We start from the raw sequence: 14,963 nt of genomic DNA, 5'->3' as shown, positions 1-14,963 counted from the left end.
ACTTGTACTATGTAGGTTAACTAGCGGACACTTGGACGATCTAGGTTAACTAGCGGCACTTGGACTATCTACATAACAAGCGGGCCCTTGGACTATGTAGATTCCCTAGCGGGCACTTGGACTATGTAGGTTCCCTAGCGGGCACATGGACTCTGTATGTTCCCTAGCGGGCACTTCGACTATGTATGTTCCCTACGGACACTTGAACTATGTAAGTTAACTACCGGGCACATGGACTATGTAGGTTAAACAGCGGGCCCTTGGACTATCTAGGTTACCTAGCGGGCACTTGGACTATGTAGGTTAACTACCGGGCACTTGCACTATCTAGGTTTCCGAACGAGCTTTTGGACTATGTAGGTAACCTAGCGGTCACTTAGACAGTCTAGGTTACCTAGCGGGCACTTGCAATTCTAGGTTAACGAACGGGCACTTGGACTATGTATGTTGCATAGCGGGCAATTGGACTATCTAGGTTAGGTAACGGGCACTTGGACTATCTAGGTTACCTAACGGGCACTTGGACTATCTAGGTTTCTTAGCGGGCACTTGGACGATCTAGGTTAACTAGAGGGCACTTGGACTATCTAGGTTAACTATCGTGCACTTGGACTATCTAGGTTAAATAGCGGGCACTTGGATGATCAATGTTAACTAGCGGGTACTTGGACTATCTAGGTTGGCTAACGGGCACTTGGACTAAGTACGTCCCCTAGTGGGCACTTGGAAACTCTAGGTTAACTAACAGGCACTAGGACTATCTAGGTAAACTAGCGGGCACGTGGACTATCTAGGTTACCTAGCTGACACTTGGACTATGAAGGTTCCCTAGCGGGCACTTGGATTATCTAGGTTACCTAGCGGGCACTTGGACTATGTAGATTAACTAGCGGACGCTTGCACGATCTAGGTAACTACCGGGCTCTTGCACTATGTAGGTTAACTAGCGGGCCCATTGACTATGTAGGTTAACTAGCGGGCACGTGGACTATCTAGGTTACCTAGCTGGCACTTGGACTATGAAGGTTCCCTAGCGGGCACTTGAACTATCTACGTTACCTAGCGGGTTCTTGGAGTATGTAGGTTACCTAGCGGGCTGTTGGACAATCTAGGTTACCAAGCGGGCACTTGGACTATGTACGTTAACTAACGGGCACTTGGGCTATGTAGGTTCCCTATCGGGCACTTGGACTAACTAGGTTACCTAGCTGGCACTTGAACTATCTATGTTACCTAGCGGGTACTTGGAGTATGTAAGTTCCCTAGCGTTCACTTGGACTATGTGGGTTCCCTAGCGGGTATTTAGACTATCTAGGTTACCTAACGGGCACTTGGACTATGTAGGTTCCCTAGAGGGCACTTGGATTATGTAGGTTCCCTATCGGGCACTTGGACTATGTAGGTTAACTAGCGGGCCTTTGGACTATGTAGGTTACCTAGCGGGCACTTGGACTATGTAGGTTCCCTATCAGGCACTTGGAGAATGTAGGTTAACTAGGGGGCACTAGGACAATGTAGGTTACCTAGCAGGCCCTTGGATTATCTAGGTTACCTAGGGGGAACCTGGTGTATGTAGGTTAACTAGTGGGCACTTGTACTATCTAGGTTACTAGCAGGCACTTGGACTATGTAGGTTAACTAGTGGGCACTTGGACTATCTAGGTTACCTAGCGGGCACTTGGACTATGTACGTTCCCTAGCAGGCACTTGGACTATCTACGTTACCTAGCGGGCACTTGGACTATGTACGTTACCTAGCGGGCACTTGGACTATGTACGTTTCCTAGCGGGTACTTGGACTATCTATGTTAACTAGCGGGCACTTGGACTATGTAGGTTAACTAGTGGGCACTTGGACTATCTAGGTTACCTAGTGGGCACTTGGACTATGTACGTTCCCTAGCAGGCACTTGGACTATCTACGTTACCTAGCGGGCACGTGGACTATGTACGTTACCTAGCGGGCACTTGGACTATGTACGTTTCCTAGCGGGTACTTGGACTATCTATGTTAACTAGCGGGCACTTAGACTATGTAGGTTCCCTATCGGGCAGTTGGACTAGATAGGTTCCCTACCGGGCACTTGGTCTATCTAGGTTAACTAGCGGGCACTTGGACTATCCAGGTTAACTAGCGAGCACTTGGACTATCTAGGTTAACTAGCGGGTATTTGGACTATTAGGGTCCCTAGCGGGCATTTGGATTATATTGGTTACCTAGCGGGCACTTGGACTATGTAGGTTAACGAACGGGCACTTGGACTATGTAGGTAACCTAGTGGTCACTTGAACTGTCTAGCTTACATAGCGGGCACTAGGACTATGTAGTTTAACTAGCGGGCACTTGGACTATCTAGGTTAACTAGCGGGCCCTTGGACGATGTAGACTAACTAGCGGGACCTTGGATTATGTAGGTTACCTAGCTGGCACTTGGACGATCTAGGTTAACTAGCGGGTACTTGGACTATGTAGGTTAACTAGCGGCACTTGGACTATCTACGTTAACTAGCGGGCCCTTGGACTATGAAGATTCCCTAGCGGGCACTTGGACCATGTATGTTCCAGAGCGGGCACATGGACTATGTAGGTTCCCTAGCAGGCACTCGGACTATGTAGGTTCCAGAGCGGGCACTTGGACTATCTAGGTTCCCTAGCGGGCACTTGTACTATGTTGGTTAACTAGCGGACACCTGGACGATCTAGGTTAACTAGTGGGTTATTGGACTATGTAGGTTAACTAGCGGGCCCTTGAACTATGTAGATTAACTAGCGGCACTTTGACTATCTACGTTAACTAGCGGGCCCTTGGACTATGTAGATTCCCTAGCGGGCACTTGGACTCTGTATGTTCCCTAGCGGGCACTTGGACTATGTATGTTCCCTACGGACACTTGAACTATGTAAGTTACTTACGGGCACTTGGACTATGTAGGTTAACTAGCGGGCCTTTGGACTATCTAGGTTAGGTAACGGGCACTTGGACTATCTAGGTTACCTAACGGGCACTTGGACTATCTAGGTTTCTTAGCGGGCACTTGGACGATCTAGGTTAACTAGAGGGCACTTGGACTATCTAGGTTAACTATCGTGCACTTGGACTATCTAGGTTAAATAGCGGGCACTTGGATGATCAATGTTAACTAGCGGGTACTTGGACTATCTAGGTTGGCTAACGGGCACTTGGACTAAGTACGTCCCCTAGTGGGCACTTGGACACTCTAGGTTAACTAACAGGCTCTAGGACTATCTAGGTAAACTAGCGGGCACGTGGACTATCTAGGTTACCTAGCTGACACTTGGACTATGAAGGTTCCCTAGCGGGCACTTGGATTATCTAGGTTACCTAGCGGGCACTTGGACTATGTAGGTTAACTAGCGGACGCTTGCACGATCTAGGTAACTACCGGGCTCTTGCACTATGTAGGTTAACTAGCGGGCCCATTGACTATGTAGGTTAACTAGCGGGCACGTGGACTATCTAGGTTACCTAGCTGGCACTTGGACTATGAAGGTTCCCTAGCGGGCACTTGAACTATCTACGTTACCTAGCGGGTTCTTGGAGTATGTAGGTTACCTAGCGGGCTGTTGGACAATCTAGGTTACCAAGCGGGCACTTGGACTATGTACGTTAACTAACGGGCACTTGGGCTATGTAGGTTCCCTAGCGGGCCCTTGGACTATGTAAGTTCCCTAGCGGGCACTTGGACTATGTGGGTTTCCTGGCGGGCATTTGGACTATCTAGGTTACCTACCGGGCACTTGCACTATATAGGTTCTCTAGCGGGCACTTGGATTATGTATGTTCCCTATCGGGCACTTGGACTATCTAGGTTACCTAGCTGGCACTTGAACTATCTATGTTACCTAGCGGGTACTTGGAGTATGTAAGTTCCCTAGCGTTCACTTGGACTATGTGGGTTCCCTAGCGAGTATTTAGACTATCTAGGTTACCTAACGGGCACTTGGACTATGTAGGTTCCCTAGAGGGCACTTGGATTATGTAGGTTCCCTATCGGGCACTTGGACTATGTAGGTTAACTAGCGGGCCTTTGGACTATGTAGGTTACCTAGCGGGCACTTGGACTATGTAGGTTCCCTATCAGGCACTTGGAGAATGTAGGTTAACTAGGGGGCACTAGGACAATGTAGGTTACCTAGCAGGCCCTTGGATTATCTAGGTTACCTAGGGGGAACCTGGTGTATGTAGGTTAACTAGTGGGCACTTGTACTATCTAGGTTACTAGCAGGCACTTGGACTATGTAGGTTAACTAGTGGGCACTTGGACTATCTAGGTTACCTAGCGGGCACTTGGACTATGTACGTTCCCTAGCAGGCACTTGGACTATCTACGTTACCTAGCGGGCACTAGGACTATGTACGTTACCTAGCGGGCACTTGGACTATGTACGTTTCCTAGCGGGTACTTGGACTATCTATGTTAACTAGCGGGCACTTGGACTATGTAGGTTAACTAGTGGGCACTTGGACTATCTAGGTTACCTAGCGGGCACTTGGACTATGTACGTTCCCTAGCAGGCACTTGGACTATCTACGTTACCTAGCGGGCACGTGGACTATGTACGTTACCTAGCGGGCACTTGGACTATGTACGTTTCCTAGCGGGTACTTGGACTATCTATGTTAACTAGCGGGCACTTAGACTATGTAGGTTCCCTATCGGGCAGTTGGACTAGATAGGTTCCCTACCGGGCACTTGGTCTATCTAGGTTAACTAGTGGGCACTTGGACTATCCAGGTTAACTAGCGAGCACTTGGACTATCTTGGTTAACTAGCGGGTATTTGGACTACTAGGGTCCCTAGCGGGCATTTGGATTATATTGGTTACCTAGCGGGCACTTGGACTATGTAGGTTAACGAACGGGCACTTGGACTATGTAGGTAACCTAGTGGTCACTTGAACTGTCTAGCTTACATAGCGGGCACTAGGACTATGTAGTTTAACTAGCGGGCACTTGGACTATCTAGGTTAACTAGCGGGCCCTTGGACGATGTAGACTAACTAGCGGGACCTTGGATTATGTAGGTTACCTAGCTGGCACTTGGACGATCTAGGTTAACTAGCGGGTACTTGGACTATGTAGGTTAACTAGCGGCACATGGACTATCTACGTTAACTAGCGGGCCCTTGGACTATGTAGATTAACTAGCGGCACTTTGACTATCTACGTTAACTAGCGGGCCCTTGGACTATGTAGATTCCCTAGCGGGCACTTGGACTCTGTATGTTCCCTAGCGGGCACTTGGACTCTGTATGTTCCCTAGCGGGCACTTGGACTATGTATGTTCCCTACGGACACTTGAACTATGTAAGTTACCTACGGGCACTTGGACTATGTAGGTTAACTAGCGGGCCTTTGGACTATCTAGGTTACCTAGCGGGCACTTGGACTATGTAGGTTAAGTACCGGGCACTTTCACTATCTAGGTTACCGAACGGGCATTTGGACTATGTAGGTAACCTAGCGGGCACTTGGACAGTCTAGGTTACCAGCGGGCACTTGGACTTCAAGTTAACGAACGGGCACTTGAACTATGTATGTTGCATAGCGGGCAATTGGACTATCTAGGTTAGGTAACGGGCACTTGGACTATCTAGGTTAACTAGCGGGCACTTGGACTATCTAGGTTACCTAACGGCACTTGGAATATCTAGGTTTCTTAGCGGGCACTAGGACTATGTAGGTTAACTAGCGGGCACTTGGACTATATAGGTTACCTAGAGGGCCCTTGTACTATGTAGGTTAACTAGCGAGCACTTCGAATATCTAGGTTAACTAGCGGACCTTGGACTACGTAGGTTAACTAGCGGGCCCTTGGACTATGTAGGTTAACTAGCGGGCACTTGGACGATCTAGGTTAACTAGAGGGCACTTGGACTATCTAGGTTAACTAGCGTGCACTTGGACTATCTAGGTTAACTAGGGGGCACTTGGATGATCAATGTTAACTAGCGGGCACTTGGACTATCTAGGTTAGCTAACGGGCACTTGGACTAAGTACGTCCCCTAGTGGGCACTTGGACACTCTAGGTTAACTAACGGGCACTAGGACTATCTAGGTTACTTAGCTGGCACTTGGACTATGAAGGTTCCCTAGCGGGCACTTGGATTATCTAGGTTACCTAGCGGGCACTTGTACTATGTAGGTCAACTAGCGGGCCCTTAGACTATCTAGGTTAGCTAACTGGCACTTGGACTATGTAGGTTAACTAGCGGACACTTGCACGATCTTGGTTAACTAGCGGGCTCTTGCACTATGTAGGTTAACTAGCGGGCCCATAGACTATGTTGGTTAACTAGCGGGCACTTGGACGATCTAGGTTAACTAGCGGGCACTTGGACGATATAGGTTAACTAGCGGGCACTTGGATTATCTACGTTACCTAGCGGGCAATTGGACTATGTAGGTTCCCTAGCGGGCATTTGGACTATATAGATAACCTAGCGGTCACATAGAATTTGTAGGTTACCTAGCGGGCCCTTGGACTATTTAGGTTAACTATCGGGCCCTTGGACTATGTAGGTTACCTAGCGGGCACTTGGACGATCTAGGTTAACTAGCGGGTACTTGGACTATGTAGGTTAACTAGCGGGCCATTGGACTATGTAGATTAACTTGCGGTACTTGGACTATCTACGTTAACTAGCGGGCCCTTGGACTATGTAGATTCCCTAGTGGGCATTTGGACTATATAGATAACCTAGCGGGCACTTAGACTTTGTAGGTTACCTAGCGGGCAGTTGGACTTTCTAGGTTACCTAGCTGACACTTGAACTATCTACGTTACCTAGCGGGTTCTTGGAGTATGTAGGTTACCTAGCGGGCTGTTGGACTATCTAGGTTACCAAGCGGGCACTTGGACTATCTAGGTTAACTAACGGGTACTTGGACTATGTAGGTTCCCTAGCGGGCCCTTGGACTATGTAAGTTCCCTAGCGGGCACTTGGATTATGTGGGTTTCCTGGCGGGCATTTGGACTATCTAGGTTACCTAACGGGCACTTGGACTATGTAGGTTCCCTATCGTGCACTTGGACTATGTAGGTTAACTAGAGGGCATTTGGACTAGGTTGGATACCTAGCGGGCACTTGGACTATGTAGGTTAACTAGAGGGCATTTGGACTAGGTTGGTTACCTAGCGGGCACTTGGACTATTTAGGTTCCCTATCGGGCACTTGGAGAATGTAGGTTAACTAGAGGGCATTTGGACTAGGTTGGTTACCTAGCGGGCACTTGGACTATGTAGGTTAACTAGAGGGCATTTGGACTATGTAGGTTACCTAGCAGGCCCTTGGACTATCTAGGTTACCTAGCGGGCACTTGGACTATCTAGGTTAACTAACGGGCACTTGGACTATGTAAGTTACTTAACGGGCCCTTGGACTATGTAGGTTCCCTAGCGGGCACTTGGACTATGTAGGTTAACTAGCGGATATTTGGACTATGTAGGTTGCCTAGCGGGCCCTTGGACTATCTAGGTTACCTAGGGGGAACGTGGATTATGTAGGTTAACTAGTGGGCACTTGGACTATGTAGGTTGCCTAGCGGGCACTTGGACTATGTAGGTTCCCTAGCAGGCACTTGGATTATGTAGGTTCCCTATCGGGCACTTGGACTATGTAGGTTAACTTGCGGGCACTTGGACTCTCTGGGTTACCTAGCGGGCACTTGGATTATCTAGGTTAACGAACGGGCACTTGGACTATGTAGGTTACCTAGCCGCCACTTGGACTATCTAGGTTAGCTAACAGGCACTTGGATTATTTAGGTTCCCTAGCGGGCACTTGTACTATCTAGGATACCTAGCTGGCACTTGGACTATGTAGGTCAACTAGCCGCCCCTTGGACTATCTAGGTTAGCTAACAGGCACTTGGACTATTTAGGTTCCCTAGCGGGCACTTGTACCATCTAGGATACCTAGCTGGCACTTGGACTATCTAGTTTAACTAGCGGGCACGTGGACTATCTAGGTTATCTAGCGTGCACTTGGACTATGTAGGTTCCTTAGCGGGCACTTGGACTATCTAGGTTGCCTAGCTGGCACTTGGACTATGTAGGTTAACTAACGTGCCCTTGGACTATCTAGGTTACGTAGCGGCCAATTGGTATATAGGTTAACTAGCAGGCACTTGGACTATGCAGTTTAACTAGAGGACACTTGGACTATCTAGGTTAACTAGTGGACCCTTGGACTATCTAGGTTACCTAGCGGGCACATGGACTATATAGGTTACCTAGCGGGCACTTGGACTACGTAGGTTACCTAGTGGGCACTTGGACTATCTAGGTTAACGAACGGGCACTTGGAATATGCAGGTAACCTAGCGGGCACTTGGACTATCTAGGTTAGGTAACGGGCACTTTGAGTATCTAGGTTACATAGCGGGCACTTGGACTATGTAGGTTAACTAGCGGGCACTTGGATGATCAATGTAAACTAGCGCGCACTTGGACTATCTAGGTTAGCTAATGGGCACTTGGACTAAGTACGTCCCCTAGTGGGCACTTGGACCCTCTAGGTTAACTAACGGGCACTAGGACTATCTAGGTTTACTAGTGGGCACTTGGACTATCTAGGTTACCTAGCTGGCACTTGTACTATGAAGGTTCCCTAGCGGGCACTTGGATTATATAGGTTACCTAGCTGGCACTTGAACTATCTACGTTACCTAGCGGGTTCTTGGAGTATGTAGGTTACCAAGCGGTCCCTTGGACTATCTAGTTTAACTAACGGGCACTTGGACTATGTAGGTTCCCTAGCGGGCCCTTGGACTATGTAAGTTCCCTAGCGGGCACTTGGACTATGTGGGTTTCCTGGTGGGCATTTGGACTATCTAGGTTACCTAACGGGCACTTGAACTATGTAGGTTCCCTAGCGGGCACTTGGATTAAGTAGGTTCCCTATCGGGCACATGGACTATGTAGGTTAACTAGAGGGCATTTGGACTATGTAGGTTACCTAGCGGGCACTTGGACTATCTAGGTTACCTAGGGGGAACGTGGACTATGTAGGTTGCCTAGCGGGAACTTGGACTATGTAGGTTCTCTAGCGGGCACTTGGATTATGTAGGTTCCCTATCGGGCACTTGGAGTATGTAGGTTACCAAGCGGGCACTTGTAATATGTAGGTTAACTAGCGGGCCCATGGACTATGTAGGTTTACTAGCGGGCCCTTGGACTATCTAGGTTCCCTAAAGGGCACTTGGATTATCTAGGTTACCGAACGGGCACTTGGACTATCTAGGTTACCTAAAGGGCAGTTGGACTATGTAGCCTAACTAGGGGGCCATTGGACGATCTAAGTTACCTAGTGGGTACTTGAACTATCTAGGTTAACTAGCGGGCACTTGCACTATCGAGGTTACCTAGCGGACCTTGGACTACGTAGGTTAACTAGCGGGCCCTTGGACTATGTAGGTTAACTAGCAGGCACTTGGACGATCTAGGTTAACTAGAGGGCACTTGGACTATCTAGGTTAACTATCGTGCACTTGGACTATCTAGGTTAAATAGCGGGCACTTGGATGATCAATGTTAACTAGCGGGTACTTGGACTATCTAGGTTGGCTAACGGGCACTTGGACTAAGTACGTCCCCTAGTGGGCACTTGGACACTCTAGGTTAACTAACAGGCTCTAGGACTATCTAGGTAAACTAGCGGGCACGTGGACTATCTAGGTTACCTAGCTGACACTTGGACTATGAAGGTTCCCTAGCGGGCACTTGGATTATCTAGGTTACCTAGCGGGCACTTGGACTATGTAGGTTAACTAGCAGACGCTTGCACGATCTAGGTAACTACCGGGCTCTTGCACTATGTAGGTTAACTAGCGGGCCCATTGACTATGTAGGTTAACTAGCGGGTACGTGGACTATCTAGGTTACCTAGCTGGCACTTGGACTATGAAGGTTCCCTAGCTGGCACTTGGACTATGTAGGTTCCCTAGCGGGCCCTTGGACTATGTAAGTTCCCTAGCGGGCACTTGGACTATGTGGGTTTCCTGGCGGGCATTTGGACTATCTAGGTTACCTACCGGGCACTTGCACTATATAGGTTCTCTAGCGGGCACTTGGATTATGTATGTTCCCTATCGGGCACTTGGACTATCTAGGTTACCTAGCTGGCACTTGAACTATCTATGTTACCTAGCGGGTACTTGGAGTATGTAAGTTCCCTAGCGTTCACTTGGACTATGTGGGTTCCCTAGCGGGTATTTAGACTATCTAGGTTACCTAACGGGCACTTGGACTATGTAGGTTCCCTAGAGGGCACTTGGATTATGTAGGTTCCCTATCGGGCACTTGGACTATGTAGGTTAACTAGCGGGCCTTTGGACTATGTAGGTTACCTAGCGGGCACTTGGACTATGTAGGTTCCCTATCAGGCACTTGGAGAATGTAGGTTAACTAGGGGGCACTAGGACAATGTAGGTTACCTAGCAGGCCCTTGGATTATCTAGGTTACCTAGGGGGAACCTGGTGTATGTAGGTTAACTAGTGGGCACTTGTACTATCTAGGTTACTAGCAGGCACTTGGACTATGTAGGTTAACTAGTGGGCACTTGGACTATCTAGGTTACCTAGCGGGCACTTGGACTATGTACGTTCCCTAGCAGGCACTTGGACTATCTACGTTACCTAGCGGGCACTTGGACTATGTACGTTACCTAGCGGGCACTTGGACTATGTACGTTTCCTAGCGGGTACTTGGACTATCTATGTTAACTAGCGGGCACTTGGACTATGTAGGTTAACTAGTGGGCACTTGGACTATCTAGGTTACCTAGCGGGCACTTGGACTATGTACGTTCCCTAGCAGGCACTTGGACTATCTACGTTACCTAGCGGGCACGTGCACTATGTACGTTACCTAGCGGGCACTTGGACTATGTACGTTTCCTAGCGGGTACTTGGACTATCTATGTTAACTAGCGGGCACTTAGACTATGTAGGTTCCCTATCGGGCAGTTGGACTAGATAGGTTCCCTACCGGGCACTTGGTCTATCTAGGTTAACTAGCGGGCACTTGGACTATCCAGGTTAACTAGCGAGCACTTGGACTATCTAGGTTAACTAGCGGGTATTTGGACTATTAGGGTCCCTAGCGGGCATTTGGATTATATTGGTTACCTAGCGGGCACTTGGACTATGTAGGTTAACGAACGGGCACTTGGACTATGTAGGTAACCTAGTGGTCACTTGAACTGTCTAGCTTACATAGCGGGCACTAGGACTATGTAGTTTAACTAGCGGGCACTTGGACTATCTAGGTTAACTAGCGGGCCCTTGGACGATGTAGACTAACTAGCGGGACCTTGGATTATGTAGGTTACCTAGCTGGCACTTGGACGATCTAGGTTAACTAGCGGGTACTTGGACTATGTAGGTTAACTAGCGGCACTTGGACTATCTACGTTAACTAGCGGGCCCTTGGACTATGTAGATTCCCTAGTGGGCACTTGGACCATGTATGTTCCAGAGCGGGCACATGGACTATGTAGGTTCCCTAGCAGGCACTCGGACTATGTAGGTTCCAGAGCGGGCACTTGGACTATCTAGGTTCCCTAGCGGGCACTTGTACTATGTTGGTTAACTAGCGGACACCTGGACGATCTAGGTTAACTAGTGGGTTATTGGACTATGTAGGTTAACTAGCGGGCCCTTGAACTATGTAGATTAACTAGCGGCACTTTGACTATCTACGTTAACTAGCGGGCCCTTGGACTATGTAGATTCCCTAGCGGGTACTTGGACTCTGTATGTTCCCTAGCGGGCACTTGGACTCTGTATGTTCCCTAGCGGGCACTTGGACTATGTATGTTCCCTACGGACACTTGAACTATGTAAGTTACCTACGGGCACTTGGACTATGTAGGTTAACTAGCGGGCCTTTGGACTATCTAGGTTACCTAGCGGGCACTTGGACTATGTAGGTTAAGTACCGGGCACTTGCACTATCTAGGTTACCGAACGGGCATTTGGACTATGTAGGTAACCTAGCGGGCACTTGGACAGTCTAGGTTACCTAGCGGGCACTTGGACTTCAAGTTAACGAACGGGCACTTGAACTATGTATGTTGCATAGCGGGCAATTGGACTATCTAGGTTAGGTAACGGGCACTTGGACTATCTAGGTTACCTAGCGGGCACTTGGACTATGTACGTTCCCTAGCAGGCACTTGGACTATCTACGTTACCTAGCGGGCACTTGGACTATGTACGTTACCTAGCGGGCACTTGGACTATGTACGTTTCCTAGCGGGTACTTGGACTATCTATGTTAACTAGCGGGCACTTGGACTATGTAGGTTAACTAGTGGGCACTTGGACTATCTAGGTTACCTAGCGGGCACTTGGACTATGTACGTTCCCTAGCAGGCACTTGGACTATCTACGTTACCTAGCGGGCACGTGCACTATGTACGTTACCTAGCGGGCACTTGGACTATGTACGTTTCCTAGCGGGTACTTGGACTATCTATGTTAACTAGCGGGCACTTAGACTATGTAGGTTCCCTATCGGGCAGTTGGACTAGATAGGTTCCCTACCGGGCACTTGGTCTATCTAGGTTAACTAGCGGGCACTTGGACTATCCAGGTTAACTAGCGAGCACTTGGACTATCTAGGTTAACTAGCGGGTATTTGGACTATTAGGGTCCCTAGCGGGCATTTGGATTATATTGGTTACCTAGCGGGCACTTGGACTATGTAGGTTAACGAACGGGCACTTGGACTATGTAGGTAACCTAGTGGTCACTTGAACTGTCTAGCTTACATAGCGGGCACTAGGACTATGTAGTTTAACTAGCGGGCACTTGGACTATCTAGGTTAACTAGCGGGCCCTTGGACGATGTAGACTAACTAGCGGGACCTTGGATTATGTAGGTTACCTAGCTGGCACTTGGACGATCTAGGTTAACTAGCGGGTACTTGGACTATGTAGGTTAACTAGCGGCACTTGGACTATCTACGTTAACTAGCGGGCCCTTGGACTATGTAGATTCCCTAGCGGGCACTTGGACCATGTATGTTCCAGAGCGGGCACATGGACTATGTAGGTTCCCTAGCAGGCACTCGGACTATGTAGGTTCCAGAGCGGGCACTTGGACTATCTAGGTTCCCTAGCGGGCACTTGTACTATGTTGGTTAACTAGCGGACACCTGGACGATCTAGGTTAACTAGTGGGTTATTGGACTATGTAGGTTAACTAGCGGGCCCTTGAACTATGTAGATTAACTAGCGGCACTTTGACTATCTACGTTAACTAGCGGGCCCTTGGACTATGTAGATTCCCTAGCGGGCACTTGGACTCTGTATGTTCCCTAGCGGGCACTTGGACTCTGTATGTTCCCTAGCGGGCACTTGGACTATGTATGTTCCCTACGGACACTTGAACTATGTAAGTTACCTACGGGCACTTGGACTATGTAGGTTAACTAGCGGGCCTTTGGACTATCTAGGTTACCTAGCGGGCACTTGGACTATGTAGGTTAAGTACCGGGCACTTGCACTATCTAGGTTACCGAACGGGCATTTGGACTATGTAGGTAACCTAGCGGGCACTTGGACAGTCTAGGTTACCAGCGGGCACTTGGGCTTCAAGTTAACGAACGGGCACTTGAACTATGTATGTTGCATAGCGGGCAATTGGACTATCTAGGTTAGGTAACGGGCACTTGGACTATCTAGGTTAACTAGCGGGCACTTGGACTATCTAGGTTACCTAACGGCACTTGGAGTATCTAGGTTTCTTAGCGGGCACTAGGACTATGTAGGTTAACTAGCGGGCACTTGGACTATATAGGTTACCTAGAGGGCCCTTGTACTATGTAGGTTAACTAGCGAGCACTTCGAATATCTAGGTTAACTAGCGGACCTTGGACTACGTAGGTTAACTAGCGGGCCCTTGGACTATGTAGGTTAACTAGCGGGCACTTGGACGATCTAGGTTAACTAGAGGGCACTTGGACTATCTAGGTTAACTAGCGTGCACTTGGACTATCTAGGTTAACTAGGGGGCACTTGGATGATCAATGTTAACTAGCGGGCACTTGGACTATCTAGGTTAGCTAACGGGCACTTGGACTATGAAGGTTCCCTAGCGGGCACTTGGATTATCTAGGTTACCTAGCGGGCACTTGTACTATGTAGGTCAACTAGCGGGCCCATAGACTATGTTGGTCAACTAGCGGGCCCTTGGACTATCTAGGTTAGCTAACTGGCACTTGGACTATGTAGGTTAACTAGCGGACACTTGCACGATCTTGGTTAACTAGCGGGCTCTTGCACTATGTAGGTTAACTAGCGGGCCCATAGACTATGTTGGTTAACTAGCGGGCACTTGGACGATCTAGGTTAACTAGCGGGCACTTGGACGATATAGGTTAACTAGCGGGCACTTGGATTATCTACGTTACCTAGCGGGCAATTGGACTATGTAGGTTCCCTAGCGGGCATTTGGACTATATAGATAACCTAGCGGTCACATAGAATTTGTAGGTTACCTAGCGGGCCCTTGGACTATTTAGGTTAACTATCGGGCCCTTGGACTATGTAGGTTACCTAGCGGGCACTTGGACGATCTAGGTTAACTAGCGGGTACTTGGACTATGTAGGTTAACTAGCGGGCCATTGGACTATGTAGATTAACTTGCGGTACTTGGACTATCTACGTTAACTAGCGGGCCCTTGGACTATGTAGATTCCCTAGTGGGCATTTGGACTATATAGATAACCTAGCGGGCACTTAGACTTTGTAGGTTACCTAGCGGGCAGTTGGACTTTCTAGGTTACCTAGCTGACACTTGAACTATCTACGTTACCTAGCGGGTTCTTGGAGTATGTAGGTTACCTAGCGGGCTGTTGGACTATCTAGGTTACCAAGCGGGCACTTGGACTATCTAGGTTAACTAACGGGTACTTGGACTATGTAGGT

The sequence above is a fragment of the Tenrec ecaudatus genome, unplaced genomic scaffold, assembly GCF_050624435.1.
Source record: "Tenrec ecaudatus isolate mTenEca1 unplaced genomic scaffold, mTenEca1.hap1 Scaffold_112, whole genome shotgun sequence".
In the NCBI taxonomy this organism is placed as follows: Eukaryota; Metazoa; Chordata; class Mammalia; order Afrosoricida; family Tenrecidae; genus Tenrec; species Tenrec ecaudatus.
The sequence above is the reverse complement of the archived record's forward strand: the minus strand, read 5'-3'. Positions refer to the sequence as shown.